Source organism: Rhinoderma darwinii, chromosome 3 (genome assembly GCF_050947455.1).
Source record: "Rhinoderma darwinii isolate aRhiDar2 chromosome 3, aRhiDar2.hap1, whole genome shotgun sequence".
NCBI lineage: Eukaryota > Metazoa > Chordata > Amphibia > Anura > Rhinodermatidae > Rhinoderma > Rhinoderma darwinii.
This window is the reverse complement of record NC_134689.1, coordinates 282,261,325-282,275,931: the sequence shown is the minus strand read 5'-3', so window position 1 is coordinate 282,275,931 and position 14,607 is coordinate 282,261,325. Positions and strand designations below refer to the sequence as shown.

Genomic DNA, 14,607 nt, shown 5'->3' with positions numbered 1-14,607 from the left:
CCAGCCGCGGAGGACTGGTTCCCTGACCTCTTTTTTCGCAGACATTTTGCCGCCCCGTGTGATGCACCATTACACTCGGAACACACGTGCTTGAACTTGCACGTGGCCCCGAACTTACACTGGCCTTCATTAAATTGCCAGCAAAAACCCGCCTTTCCCCCGCCGCCTTGTCCAACCTGACTAGACTGGCCTCCTTGGCCGGCGCTCCCGGGAAAGGACTGCCTAACCGGAGCCGTAACCCGTAACCAGAGAGCAATATCCTTCTGGTCCCACCGAATCGCCGGCCGAACCGCTTTCCGCTGACGGAATTGCTCATCGTATCGCAGCCACGCCTGACCCCTATACGCCCTATGAGCCTCCCCAATGGCATCAAAATAACAAAACAACGCCGAACAATTTTCCGGCGCCTTTTCCCCTATCACACTAGCCAATATAGCGAACGCCTGCGACCAATTAACGAACGTCTGCGAGATAAGCCCTTACCGCCGCCGTTCCTCCTCGTCCTTTTTACTCTCGTCCCGCTTGCTCTTATCCAAATTAAATTTAGCGAGCGGCAAGAGAGAAAAAATCTCAACATATTCGTCCTTCCAGATCCGCTCGCGCACCTCCTGCTTTAAATGCGCCCCCAACGGACCTTCGAAACAAACGTACACCTCCCCACGAGCACGGTCATCAATACGCACCCGATCGCCATCCTTTTGTGCCTCGGTCTGTACCGACACCGCGACCGCCTCCCTAACCGCCAGCACGGGCCGCGCCTGTAACAATCCCACGTCCCTGGGGCCCTCCCACACTACCGCCGGGGACACTTCCGTGACTACCGGCGCCGCCGCCCTATCTAGGCGCCCGACCAGCTCCCTCAAGCAACCCACTAAATCTGCCAGACCCGCGCCATCGCGCCCGCCCGCGCCACTACCGGCCACCGATGCGACGCTAGCAGCCCCTCCGCCGACACCCGACATAAAAATCGCTGGATATGACAATGATGGAGTTATACACTCACCGGGCCGCACAGGCGCTGTGTTCCCGTCAGCCGGACCATCCTGACCTCGACTATACTCGTCCAGTTCACCTTCCTCCAGCTCTTCTCTCGCAGACGACTGGCCATCCCACCGACATCTTCGGATCGGAGATGAGGAAGCGCTGACCGATGGGCCGGCAACCTGCCGCCCGACCGATGGAACCCGGACTTCCGACCGGACCTGTTGTCTCAACGTCGCTGCAGATCTAGGCGTCCGTCTCGATGATCCTGAAGAAGCCTGCCCCCTGGCCGGAACATCACCAGGTGGGGCGGCCGTACCTTGTCTTCCAAATCTTTCATCCGATGGGGGAGGGGTGGCAGGGAGCCCGGCCTGCGACTCCCTGCTTACCACCGGACCCCGTCGCGGCTTGGGATTCCTGCCAGGACGCAGGGCCTGGGAAGGGGCGGTCCTCCCAGCTGCCTGGCCCGCAGCGTCCGAGATCGGGCTCCCTCTGCGACGCCGTGTCCGCGGGACTGCCTCAGGACTGAGGCGCTCTGGCGGTCGAGACCGCCGGGAGGGACGGGTCGACCCGGCCTGCGTCGCCGTCACCCCCGGCAACGCTCTCTGCCTGCTCCGAACAGGAGCAGTTGTTGCCGACTCCCCCCCCGCCGCCATGCTAGGAAGGGGGCCGGGGGAGGGGAGCCTGTCTCCTGCAACAGACCCCCGAACGCCGGGCCTGACGTGGCAACACGGCATCCGGGATCCTCGCTAATGCAGCCACGGTCTCCTCCAGCCATCCGGGACCGTGGTGCACAGCAGCTGCTCGCAGCTGCTCTAACAAAACTGCCTCCGACATGATTTAACGAGCGCGGGCAACGGGGAGCTTGTCTCTCCCTATGTCACTCCTCCCGCTGCTTCCGGCTCAATGCCGATAACAGCGGGAAGCTCCGCAACGGCCCCCTGACTCCTCCTTGTCCCTCCCCTCCAACTCTCCCTCACCTATTAACCCTTTCCCTACCAGGGAGATCATGGAGGCTTCCCCCTAAGCCCTGCAGGCTGCGTCCAGCCTCGTCTCTCTATTTTTCTCTCGCCCCTGTTATGCCACTGTCACACCTGTATGCAATTCTCAATGCGGATCTCTTTTGCCTATTTTCATATCTTGTCTGTTACTTGGAAAATATTTGTATTGTCTTAAAATTCTGTGGAACTGATATTGTGTCTAATGTTCTTTTCCGTCGCACTGTTTTTATTACATAGTGTATTCATTCATATTGTATTGTTCGATTGTTCTGTATGTGAATGAAGACTTTATTAGTATATATTTTGTTTTATATCCTAATAAAAGTTTATTGGTTATTAAAAATCCCTTCTATGGAAGTTGCAGAGAGACAAAAAGTCAAACATTTCAGGGAAAATACACATACTAATGGGCAGGACTCTATTTGTATATCCTTTGTGACTACTTCCATTGTGTTGCTGCCTAGTGCATGTAAAGAAAAGCAAGCAGTGAAACATCATTTATTTTCCTTTCCTTCTCTCAGAAAGACAACAAAATATTGCCACTCCAAAATAAACTGAAAAGAAGAAAAGAAATTATGAAAAATCCAAGCAGTAACCATACTTTATCTCTAACATAAATACACCGTCTCCTCAGCAGACTTCGTCTTGATCAACTTACCAGAAAATGTATGATTTTGTGTCCATACAAAAGCTGTATATCTTCACCACGCTTTTAAGAGCTTCATGAATAAGAGGGTTCCCAAAAAAGACTGTATTATAAAACTAGCTGTCCCCATATCATACTTTTGTGAAGGATCCATAGCATGTGTAATGTATTTTGTACCTTTTTTTTCTACCTTGAGTTTTGGTATAGTAAGTAGAAATAATATAAATGTAACAATTTCCTAATTGGCATAAAACTTTTTGCCATAACTTCTGTGGTCAGTCGTACACATCCATGCTAACCATGAAAATCTATGGGCACCCTGTTGCAGCTCTGAAGGAAAAAACAACAACTTTTGTATGCCCTTTAGCTGTGATGAACAGTTTGCATTGTTTCAATGTTATCTTGAGAATTTTGCAATAATGCACTGTTTATACTTGATATCATTTATAATTATTTCAGAACAGTTTGTTCTTTTTCAATCATGTGGTTCAAGTGATACGGATCTATGCCCATGAGTTTGAACTATGCAACATAAGCCAGGTCATTCTGACATAGAAACTGCTTCTTCCAGGTAAATACGTTAAAAATGTATGCTGAATTTGAAAAGTCCATTTCCAAAACTATTTTTCTGTAATCTAAGGCCCCATGCAAAAGAACGTATTTTTTCCTGTCCGTAAATACTGCCGTTAATACGTGTCCTTGGTCACACGTATTCTACCCGTATTCCACCAGTATTTACGGACCCGTGCCCGTAAATATGGGTCCGGTGTCACCAGTATTCCACCTGTATATACGGACCCGTTTTCTCTGCACTAATCGGCAGCCCCTTCTCTCTATCATGATAGAGAGAAGGGGCAGCCCTTTCGGGCAGAGTTTCCGCAGCGTTTGAAAGTAAAAAAAAGTTCATACGTACCCCGGCCGTTGTCTTGGTGATGCGTCCCTCTTCTGACAACCAGTTCGACCTCCCTGGATGACGCGGCAGTCCATGTGACCGCTGCAGCCTGTGATTGGCCTGTGATTGGCTGCAGCGGTCACATGGGATGAAACGTCATCCCGGGAGGCTGGACTGGAGGTAGAAGAAGAAAAAGAAGAGTTCCGGGTAAGTTAACTTTTAATACTATTAACTCCAGCGGTAGTCACTGTCCCAGGTGCTGAAAGAGTTACTGCCGATCGGTTAACTCTTTCAGCACCCTGGACAGTGACTATCCTCTGACGTCGCCTAGCAACCCTCCCGTAATTACTGGTGCACACACGTAGCCACCCGTAATTACGGGAGCCCCATAGACTTCTATGGGCCTGCCCGTGCCGTTATTACTGCCTGAAATAGGACATGTTCCATATTTTTCAACGGCACGGACACCTTCCCGTAAGCATACGGGAAGGTACCCGTGGCCAATAGAAGTCTATGGTCTATTTTGTCTGGAGTTACACTTTAAATACAACGTGATTTTGCGGCTGCAATTCCCCCGAAAATCCACAGGAGAATTGCGGCCCCATTCATTTCAATGGGTCCATGCACACGACCGTGGTTTCCACGGTCCGTGCATAGCCCAGGAGCCTGGACCGCAGAACCCTCCCGTAATTACGGGTGCGCACACGTAGCCACCCATAATTACGGGAGCCCCATAGACTTCTATGGGCCTGCCTGTGCCGTTATTACAGCCTGAAATAGGACATGTTCTTTAAGTACAACGTGATTTTGCGGCCGCAATTCCCCTGAAAATCCATAGGAGAATTGCGGCCCCATTCATTTCAATGGGCCCATGCACACGACCGTGGTTTCCATGGTCCGTGCATAGCCCAGGAGCCTGGACCGCAGAAAGAACGGACATGTCTTATTACGGCAGTGTTCTGCGGTCCGGGCTCATAGAAAATATGGCGATTTGCGGGCGGCTTGCGGGTGACACTCCGCGGACGGCCGACCCGAGAATCACAGCTGTGCACATGGCTACAGTCGTGTGCATGAGACCTTAGGGTTACACACAGTTTTATATTGCCAACTCTATTCAAATAAAGCTGCAGACTGCAACAAGAGAAAAACAGTGATGTGTTCCCATAAAACATGATTTTCACCCTCTAATCTCCCCTACTCCCAAGTCCAAATAAATGAGGCTAAAGTTACTGTTAGTCTGCCAGACTATTACTGATGAGGGAGAGACATCTAAAGTCATGTCGGTCATGTGAAATATTTTATATTCTTCACAACGTTTCAAAATAGCTACATTCCATACTAAAAGAAAAAATATATTAGCTATTTTCTGTATTAAGTTGTGATAATTTAACTGGCCAATGGTTAAACAATATGGTTAGATTCTTTTACTTTTAAAAGCGCCATGAATTATTAAAGTGTGTATATATATATATATATATATATATATATATATATATATGCACACATATACTAAAAGTAATCCTCACAGAGAACCCTCCATCTGCAAAAGTATACCATTAGATTGCATATAGACCCCATGCCTCATGGAGGATATACAGCCCAACACATGAAAAGGACATTATACAAAATGTATTTACATATATCTATAAACTTGAGGAAAGTTCTTATACAAAGCTTATACTTAAAAGATCCAAAATGACTTCACTATTTTACTTTGTCTTTTCCTATATTACATATAGTTTTTGGTATTTACCTGCCAGTTTACATGTAAATGTGTAGCCCAAAAAAAATAAAAATGATTGGACATCTTTAACAGCGAGGAGGTAAACACATACGTAGTAGCAGGAGGGTGATACGCACAGTAGGAAACATAATGACTGAGTGAACTTTCATACTAAATTGTCATCTATTTGCTACATTCTAAGGATAAAATTGTTTGTAAAACTTGGAGAGGACCTGGGTGACTTGATGATACACAGCAATAAAGTATTATTATTTATTTAGACTGGATGGGGTAGACAATATATGCTTTACTTACCCAAATGCTCAAACAAGGAAAAGTATAATGTGGTCTTTTTATTCCATGAAAATATATACTATTCTAAAATTATGTATTTATTTTCTGTTCATGCTATCATAGGCAATGTAAGGCTAGATACTGCCACAGTCAAGATTGTATACTCTGGGACTAATGTATGTTGTGTTCCAAGAAGATATAGTTGAAATGTTATACAAACTGAGCTTTATCATAAACAATCTAATCTACTCTATAATCTACTCATAGGATGTGGTTCTAACATTGATATTAGTGCCAACTGTACTTTGTGTTGGAAGACTATCAAATGTAAATAGAGAGAAACTATCTTTACTCTCCTGTTCTTTTGCATTTCCTCTACCTGTTACTTTTATTCTTCAAGTCAAAAAACTGATGACAGATGCAAGGACTTTGTTTTTCACCCACATAGATGTTTGGAGTTGTACAATAGGCTATCAGTACCTTCAGCTCAATGTCAACCGGGCCTTAAAGAGGCTCTGTCACCAGAGTATAAGTTCCCTATCTCCTACATAATTCGATCGGCACTGTAATGTAGGTAACAACAGTGGTTTTTATTTTGAAAAACGATCATTTTTGAGCAAGTTATGAGACATTTTAGATTTAGGCTAATGACTTTCTTAATGACCAACTGGGCGTGTTTTTACTTTTTACCAACTGGGCGTTGTGAAGAGAAGTGCATGATGCTGACCAATCAGTGACCAATCAGTGTCATACACTTCTAATTGTTCCAGTCCATCTTCTTTCACTGCACAATTACACTGTAACAATGCGCTGGAACAATGAGAAGTGTATTACGCTGATTGGTCAGCCTCATACACTCCTCTGTACAATGCCCAGTTGGTAAAAAGGTAAAAATCGCTCAGTTGTCTATTAAGAAAGTCATTAGCATAAAGCTAAAATTTCTCTTAACTTGCTCAAAAATTATAGTTTTTCAAAATAAAAACCACTGTTGTTATCTACATTACAGCGCCGATCACATTATGTAGGAGATAGGGCATTTATAATCTGGCAAACCAACACATGTTTATCTAGGGCCGGCCTTAGGATAGATGGCACCCCGTGTGAAATTATGTTTCGGCATCCCACCCTCATCATAAAAAAAATGCCCCATAAAAAAGTATAATGCCCACATAGTACAATGCCCTATATGGTGCCCCCACACAGTATAATGCCCCTTTAGTGCCCCCATAGAGTATAATAATAATATTTGATAATATAATATAGTACAACCCCTTCAAGGACACAGTATTTTGTCCTCTAATTGTGCCGACACAACACAGTATTATGCCCCCTAAGTGCCACACAAAGTATATTGCCCCCTGTAGTGCCCATACACAGTATAATCTCTGCTTAGTGGCCTCCACACAGTATAATGCCCCCCTCCCCTGGCTGCCACACACAGCCCCCACCCCCTTGTAGATAGTGCCCCCTTGTAGATTGTGCCATACAGCCTCCCTGTAGACTGTGCCACAATCCCCCACCTCCTCCTTGTAGACAGTGCCATTATCCCCCACCTCCTCCTTGTAGACAGTGCTATACTCCCGCACCTCCTCCTTGTAGACTGTGCCATAAATCCCCTCACCTCCACTATGTAGATCGTGCCATACAGCCCCCCAAATCCCCCGTGTAGACAGTGCCCCCAAACGGGAAAAAATTGTACCCACCTAGGCCCTGTTCCCATGATGAACTGAGCTGCTGCACAATGGGATCCTTTCGTAGGCCGGAGTGATCCTGTAGCCTAGTACAGAGTTTCCCAACCTTTTTGGACTCGAGGCACCTCTGGAAAAAAAAAAGGCCTCAGGGCACCCCTACCAAAAATAGTTTAGAGGAAGAAAACGGCTAAAAACAAGCACTACACTCTTAGAGTATGTTCTCACAGCATTTTCTGTAAGGCAGAAAAAATCTGCCTCAAAGTTCCTTCAGGAATTTTGAGCCAGATTTTGAATTGACAGCGTTATTTGACGGTTTTTTTGCGTTTTGTTTTTTTAAGCCGTTGAAGCTAATGCAAAAGAGGCAGGCAAAAAAGCACCAAACGAGCGCCGCAGGTATTTTCTGCCTCCTATTAATTTCAATTGGAGGTCAGAGGTGGAGACCAGCTCACCACTCACAGTAAAATGACCATCAGCCCGCCACTTACAGATTCCCCCTGTAGATAGTGCCACACAGCCCCTTGTAGGTAGTGCCACACATCCCCTTGTAGGTAGTGCCACACACCCCCCTTGTAGGCAGTGCCACACCCCCCTGTAGGTAGTGCCACACAGCCCACTTGTGGGTAGTGCCACAAAGCCCCCTTGTAGGTAGTGCCAGACTCCCCCATGTAGGTAGTGCCACACAGCCCCCTTGTAGATAGCACCCCCTTCCTGTAGATAGCGCCACTGTAGCTCACTGAAGGAGCCAAATCCCCCTGTGGCCGGGGATTCTGCTCCTCGATGGAGCGTTTGATGTCTCTGTCCATATATGGACAGTGACATCGGGGGCAACTCCTAAAGCGGAATCCTCATCCACAGCCCAGGAGAATCCCCTGACGTCTCTGTCCATTTATGGACAGTGACGTCAGGGGCTTCTCCTGCAGTGGAATCCCTGATCACATCATCGGCAACGCTGTGGATGGGAATTCTGCTTCAGGAGTTGCCTCTGATGTTACTGTCCGTATATGGACAGAGACATCAAGCACTCGGTCCAGGAGCGGAATCCTCGGCCACATGGTGATTCCGCACCTTCAGGGAGCTACAGTGGTGCTAGCAGATAGCAGAGCAGGGAGGTACCTCCCTGCTCTGCTATAATGTTAAATACTATTGAATGTGGCTAGCAGCGCCGCTGGCCATGGGGGGGGTGGGGCCCGTCCCAGGGAACGGCACGGGCGCCCTCATGCCCGGTGTCGCCGCTAGCAGCCTCTATGGCTGCTACAGCGGTAGCGACGACACTGAGAGAACAAGCAAGGGAAGGGAGCCTGCGAAGCGCCCCCTTCCACTTGCTGCAGTGATGCGCCCTGTGCAATGGCACAGGTCGCACACCCCTAAGGCCGGCCCTGTGTTTACCTTACTTGTGCCCATTTATGTAAAATAGATCATGAAAAGTTACTAGTATTAGATCAATAAAAAAAATGAAATAATGCAAATTGTCATCTTTCTACATATAGATTACTTAGGTTGAGTCTAGTGGGCATTCCACATACCCAGGCTTAGCTGCAATGAATAATACATACTGTAATGAAATATCAAGATTTGCGCAGAATATTATTTTGTTTGTTTTATTTTTATATTGTTTGTATTTATGTTTATTAATTTATTTCTGTTGCTTTTATAGCACCAATATATTTCTCAGCTCTGTACAGAAGTTGTCATCACTGTCTATCCACAGTGGGACTCACAATCTTAATTCACTGTCATGCAGATGTTGCCCATGGTCGGATTTGAAACCAGTGACATGAAATTGCACCCAGAGGCATAGCTAAAGTCTCATGGGCACTGGTTCAAAAGTTCAACTCTTGCCCCCACTATCTTTGACAAAACCAAAATCTCTCCCTGTATAAAATTGCGTATATATCACATGAGGGCTCATGCACATGGGAGTATTAGATAGATTAGATTAAATAATGCAGCCATATACTATACATATACATAATGTACACAAATAATCTCAAAATATACTATACGCACAAATACATCAATAAACTATTTATATATAAATAATACTGCTATACACTATATATATATATTTTTTTTTCTTTTTTTTTCTTGTGTGCTCTATATATATATATATATATATATATATATATATATATATATATATATATTGGTTTTGTTTTATATGTACAAGAATAGGCAGCACTCCAATTCAAAGTGGAAAAAATGCATGCTTGAAAAAGGCTCCTGCAATAGAGCCAAAACGTTGCAAGAGGGCAAATAAAAACCCATTTTTTTCACTTTGAATTGGAGTGCTGCCTATTCTTGGACATATATTCGAAGATTTGGGAACAGTGATCGGGTTCCTGAGGCATGCACCCACTCATAAGTTATACTGGTGCTGCTAGATGGTGGACTTTCTATATATATATATGTATGTATATATAATGGCACCAAATAATGTACACATAAAAATGTCTGAAATTTACTATACATGTAGAGAATGTCGCCACATACTGTACACATAAATAATGTTACCATATAATGCACAAACAAATAATGGCACTATATACTGTACACACAGATAATGTAGCTACATACCATACCCATAAATAATGTCACAATGCACTGCCACCACGTACTGTACACCCAGATAATGCCATCATATCCATTATATATAAATAATGCTGACATATTATACACACTCACATAACTTTTCCACTTTGTTGGGGATTTGCAGTGTATTGCACTGGTTCAAATACGTGGCAATTCTGCATCATAATAAGCATGGTGCAGATTTGAAAAGCCTTAGCATGACCTGTATTGCTTGTGGGTTTTTTCTACTACATGTGCATGAGGTTTTCAAAACCCCATTCTCATGTATTGTATTTTCAGGGAAAAATTCAACACGTCTGATTTAGGAGCATACAAAGAATTCATAGAGCCCCATAGCAAAATAAATAAATAGCAAAAAAAAAAACAACTCTCTGAAACCCGGCCTGCTTTTTCTGATACAGTTGCCCATGTTAGAAAAAGTGGCACAGGGGCTTCATGAATATGGTGTTCAACCCAAACGCTATATTTTTCAATGTATTTATGCAAGAAAAGTAGCATGAATACATTGATAAATCTCCCCAGTGAATTTCAAATTCCCTGCTTCCCTTTACATTGAAAATTATAAAACTGTGGCTGCATGCAGCCACCACTAGGGGGAGCTCAGTGCATATGAAATTATACAGGCACTACTAAGAGCTGTAAAAACCTCTATGCAGTGCAGTCCCGGGCCCTCTTACACCATGGGCCCCATAGCAGTCACGTGGTCTGCATCTATGGAAGGTATGCTGCTGGTCTGAACATAGCCTTATGGTCTATTGTGGTTTCTGTTACAATTTTGTGAGGTATGTTAACATGAACAGTTTTTTCACCTTTTTGCTGCAAATCTTGCTGCGATTTTCGTAAATTGTGGTAAAAATGTTGCAGTTTTGCAGTGACTTTCATTATTGCTGCAAAACCTTCGCCATTTAATAAACACTGCAGGTGGGGTCGAGGTCAAGATGGATTGACTATCGCCTGGGAAGGAGGACTGAGGTGTAAGTGGGGGCATTCACTAGCCTGTAGGTTCCAGCAAGCTCTTTAAAAGACCCTGAGTGGTGGGCTTTCTCTCCTGCACTGAGCGTCTGCTTTCATGCAGCGCATTCAGCATCCTCACGTGAGTCACCTCATGCACACCTGATGCGGGGGCCCAATTGCATCTGCAAAAATCAGCAGCATCGGGTCAATAACTGTAATACAATGCAACCACAGCGACCCCTATAGTTATATATATGCAAACCCTATGTTATAGTTATGTGACTCCTATAATTATAGTTATGCGACCCCTATAGTTATGTGACCCTTAGGGTATGTTCACACGGCCTATTTACGGACGTAATTCGGGCGTTTTTGCCCCGAATTACGTCTGAAAATAGCGCCTCAATAGCGCTGACAAACATCTGCCCATTGAAAGCAATGGGCAGACGTTTGTCTGTTCACACGAGGCGTATATTTACGCGCCGCTGTCAAATGACGGCGCGTAAATAGACGCCCGCGTAGAAGAAGTGACCTGTCACTTCTTTGGCCGTAATTGGAGCCGCTATTCATTGACTCCAATGAATAGCAGCGCTAATTACGTCCGTAATTGACGCGGCGTTCAAGCGCCTGCACATGCCGGTACGGCTGAAATTACGGGGATGTTTTCAGGCTGAAACATCCCCGTAATTTCAGCCGTTACAGACCCCCGCCGTGTGAACATACCCTTATAGTTATGCAACCCCTATCGATATTGTTATCCGACCCTGATAGTCATGCAACCCCTATAGTTATGTGAACCCTATAGTTATAGTTATGCAACCCCTATAGTTATACAACCCCTATAGTTTTAGTTATGTGACCCTTATAGTTACGCCACTGATTGTAGCCTAGCTATGTAATGATGGCTACTACAATTAAAAATAAAATTTTGCTCATTTTATAATATACATTTGATTTTTTGCAATTTCTCAGCACAACTAAGAAATAACCATTCACAATAACAAATGAAAACACGATTCTGAAACATTTTCTGTAAACAGCCTGTGACTAGCAGCTGCTATTTTGTGCTAACTCATTGGAAGGTTAGACTAGTGTGCAGCTGATTCATGAGCCATTTCACAATGAAACCAGAAGACAATCATGTGCCGGCAGAAGCCACATCTGGAATATGTATATAACCCAAGTGAAATTTTGTATCATATTTACCATATGTAAATGTGCTGTCCTCTGAAGTGGCTAACCAGTCCTGTAATAGCATGTTCCATAGTTTCCACAATGATACACATTATGTTATACAGTATGTAATCAAAGAACAAAAACAAGTGCATAGTGGAGACAGCCATTTAATTATTCTCATATATAATACGTGGACCCCTGATCTGCCTATTACATATAGTGGAGGTGGAAGCCTGCTAATAAATTAGCCATTCAGGAATCAATTTCATTTCTAATTCCTTTGTTTTATGCCAACCATAAATGGGTAAATGTCTCTCCAGCACTAACAGTCAGTAAAACATCTGCCTGTCTTCAGACCTTGTATGTGTTCGAAAAGTCAGGGACCGTTTTTGTGGCATGGAAGTTTTCCATCGTGTTACAGGAAAATCCACTTTTTGACGTAATCCAGAGAGGTTTACCTAAATTTCAGGTTTTACCTAAATTTCAGGTTTACTATTTGCAAGTAATGATGAGTGTCCCTTCATGATGACTTCTGTTCCAAAACTAATATCCCTAGACAGGGCTGCCATCAGGGTAGTGTTAGGGCGGGTTCACACATGGCGGAATTGCACTTAAATTCCGCTGCGGACACTCCGCAGCGTTAATCCGCAGCGGAGCCGTTTCTACATTGACTTTCACTTTAATTTAGCAGTGTTCGTTTACACGATGCGTACAATTCCGCTGCGGAGCATAGGCTGCGGAGCGGAATTTGGTGTCCGCAGCATGCTCTGTCTGTTGCGGAGCAGTGGCGGACTCATGGCGGAATTTCTCCATTGACTTCAATGGAGATTCAAAGTTCCGCAATGAAGTCCGCAGCTGTCATGCACATGTCATGTGTGCTGCGGATGCGTCTTGCTTTTTTTACTTGACATTTCTTCATTCTGGCTGGACCTATGTATTTCTAGGTCTACAGCCAGACTGAGGAAGTCAATGGGGCTCCCGTAATGACGGGAGCGTTGCTAGGAGACGTCTGTAAATAGTCACTGTCCAGGGTGCTGAAAGAGTTAAGCGATCGGCAGTAACTGTTTCTGCACCCGGGACAGTGACTACCGATCCCAATATACATGTATCTGTAAAAAAAAATGAAGTTCGTACTTACCGAGAACTCCCTGTTTCTGTCTCCAGTCCGGCCTCCCAGGATGACGTTTCAGTGTAAGTGACGGCTGCAGCCAATCACAGGCCAAGCACAGGCTGCAGCGGTCACATGGACTGCCGCGTCATCCAGGGAGGTCGGGCTGGATGCCGAAGGAGGGACGCGTCATAAAGACAACGGGCGGTAAGTATGAATTTCTTTTACTTTCACTAGGGAAAGTGCTGTCCCTTCTCTCTATCCTGCACTGATAGGGAGAAGGGAAGCACTTTTCCCGCAGTCCGCAGCAGCTAGTCCGCATCAATTTTCTGCACATTTTGTGCAGATCCGCAGCCGTAATCCGCAACCCGGATTAGGTGCGGCATTGATGCGGACAGTTGCGGAGGAATTCCGCCATGTGTGGTCATGCCCTAAGACATACCTGCCAGCTAAGTAGCCACTCAGCCAGAGTAACAAAATATTAGGAAGTATATGACTGTTAGGGTATGTGCACACGACAACACCAAATACATCTGAAATTACGAAACTGTTTTCAGGAGAAAACAGCTCCAGAATTTCAGATGTTTTTGCATGTACTCGCGTTTTTCGCGGCGTCTTTTACAGACGGAATTGGAGCTGGTTTTCATTGGAATCAATGAAAATCGGCTCCAATTATGTCCCAAGAAGTGTCCTGCACTTCTTTGACGCGGCCGTAATTTTACGTGCTGTCTTTTGACAGCGACGCGTAAAATTACAGCTCGTTTGCACAGAACATCGTAAGACCCATTGCAAGAAATGGGAAGATGTTTTCCGATGTATTGGAGCCGTCTTTTCAGGCGTAATTCGAGGCGTAAAACGCCTCCATTACGTCTGAAAAGAGGTCGTGTGCACATACCCTAACTCAGCAAAGTTATGCTCTATGATGTTATAGATATATTTATGTATATAAATTAATTGATTTCTTTCTTTTTTGTGTACTATATGTTAATAAAGTAATATTTTTTCATAATATTTATCCTTATGGGTGTGCATACCTTTTTAAGTTAGTCGCTGTTCTTTTGTTTAATAGTCTCTATTGACGCTGGTTTTTGCACCCCTGCCATATTTGCGGTACCCACTGTTTTCTCTATGGTGTTTCAATGTGGTGTTATAGAGACATGTCAGACTTTTATATTCAAAGCATTCAAAGCATTTTATTGTTTTAATGGGAAAGTTTCAGAATCTGAAAACGGACTAAAACAGAACGAGTCAAAGGCATAGAGCCCTAACTGTTTCATTGAATGGGCCGTTATTTTTTTCTGTTGGCGGTCCTGTCTCCAGCTTGTGTATGAAAGGCAGTAAGACAATGTTTTTAGCCTTAAATGGCACCAACATATAGCTTATCCACATTTTATGTGACGGTAAATACATGTCAGGCTGGGGAGGGGCTGACTAGTGTTCTTCAATTGCACTACAGACAGAAAATCCAAAAAAAGCACTGCTTCCATGACCACTACCGTATATCTCATATCTCCAGTTCTGAGAATCTTTTTTACGTACATAGGTGTGAATG

The 14,607-nt window shown here is 44.6% G+C and overlaps 1 long non-coding RNA gene across 1 annotated transcript in view; it reads right to left on the bottom strand.

Moving 5' to 3' along the window:
* Positions 1-2,917, bottom strand: part of LOC142748088 (uncharacterized) — an 81,848-nt gene extending 78,931 nt beyond the window's left edge. Inside the window, exon 1 of the long non-coding RNA XR_012882132.1 lies at positions 2,641-2,917. This is a non-coding gene — a long non-coding RNA (uncharacterized LOC142748088). The remainder of the gene's footprint in view (positions 1-2,640) is intronic.
* Between the last annotated feature and the right edge of the window lie 11,690 nt (positions 2,918-14,607).